The following is a 1,608-nucleotide window of genomic DNA, read 5'->3' on the forward strand; positions in this document are numbered from 1 at the left end:
GGAGGATCTTGTTTCACTCATGAAACTGAAAGTGGCTTTTGACAGATCAGAGACTAGATTGGCTAAATTAGAAGTGTTTTGTTCAGAATTCTCTGTTTGTTGCTGAGAAGATGATGGAAAAAGCTTGCTATTGCTCAGCCTATTGTGTCCACCATTGTTGAAGCCTTGTTGAGGCTTCTATTGATCCTTCCATGAGAAATTTGGATGATTTCTCCATGACGAATTATAGGTGTTTTCGTAAGGTTCACCCATGTAATTTACCTCTGCTATTGCAGGGTTCTCAGGATCATAAGTTTCTTTTGAAGCTGCCTCTTTAGTACTGTTGGATGCATTTTGCCATCCATTCAGACTTTGAGAGATCATGTTAACTTGCTGAGTCAACACTTTGTTCTGAGCCAATATGCCATTCAGAGCATCAATTTCAAGAACTCCCCTCCTCTGAGGTGTCCCATTATTCACGGAATTCCTCTCAGAAGTGTACATGAATTGGTTATTTGCAACCATGTCAATGAGTTCTTGAGCTTCTGCAGGTGTTTTCTTTAGGTGAATGGATCCACCTGCAGAATGGTCTAATGATATTTTCGAAAATTCAGATAGACCATAATAGAATATATCTAATATGGTCCATTCTGAAAACATGTCAGATGGACACCTTTTGGTCAACTGTTTGTATCTTTCCCAAGCTTCATAGAGGGATTCACCATCTTTTTGTTTGAAGGTCTGAACATCCACTCTAAGCTTGCTCAGCTTTTGAGGAGGAAAGAATTTATCCAAGAAGGCAGTGACCAGCTTCTCCCAAGAGTCCAGGCTATCTTTAGGTTGTGAGTCCAACCAGATTCTAGCTCTGTCCCTTACAGCAAAAGGGAAAAGCATGAGCCTGAAGACTTCAGGATCTACTCCATTCGTCTTTACAGTCTCACAGATCTGCAAGAACTCAGTTAAAAACTGATAAGGATCTTCAGATGGAAGTCCATAGAACTTGCAGTTTTGTTGCATTAAGGCAACTAGATGAGGTTTCAGCTCAAAATTGTTGGCTCCAATGGCAGGAATGGAGATGCTTCTTCCATCAAATTTGGACGTTGGTTTTGTGAAGTCACCAAGCATTCTCCTTGCATTATTATTGTTGGGTTCGGCTGCCATCTCCTTCTCTTGTTCTAATATTTCTGAAAGGTTACCTTTAGATTGTTGTAATTTAGCTTCTCTTAGTTTTCTCTTCAGAGTCCTTTCAGGTTCAGGATCAATTTCAACAAGAGTGCCTTTTTCCTTGTTCCTGCTCATATGAAAGAGAAGAAAACAAGAAAAGAAGAGGAATCCTCTATGTCACAGTATAGAGATTCCTTTATGTTAGTAGAAAAAGAATGGGATAGAAGAAAGAAAAGTGAAGAATCCAAACACAAGGGATAGGTTGGGTTCAGATTTTTAGATGAAGAGAGGTGAAGAGAAGTGTTAGTAAATAAATAATTAAACAAAAGAAGAAAAGAGAGGGAGAATTTCGAAAATAATTTTGAAAAAGGGGTTAGTAATTTTCGAAAATTAAAGATAATATATAATTAAAATTAAAATTTAAAACAAAAAAGAATTTTTGAAAAAGAGATGAGATATTTTCGA

General features: G+C 37.5%; 1 non-coding gene across 1 annotated transcript; it reads left to right on the forward strand.

The window, feature by feature from the left end:
* Positions 1–637: 637 nt before the first annotated feature.
* LOC112713723 (small nucleolar RNA R71) lies at positions 638–741 on the forward strand. The gene has a single exon (XR_003158697.1). It is a non-coding gene; the product is annotated as a small nucleolar RNA R71 (small nucleolar RNA).
* Positions 742–1,608: the final 867 nt, after the last annotated feature.

This window comes from Arachis hypogaea, chromosome 1 (assembly GCF_003086295.3).
Source record: "Arachis hypogaea cultivar Tifrunner chromosome 1, arahy.Tifrunner.gnm2.J5K5, whole genome shotgun sequence".
Lineage (NCBI taxonomy): Eukaryota > Viridiplantae > Streptophyta > Magnoliopsida > Fabales > Fabaceae > Arachis > Arachis hypogaea.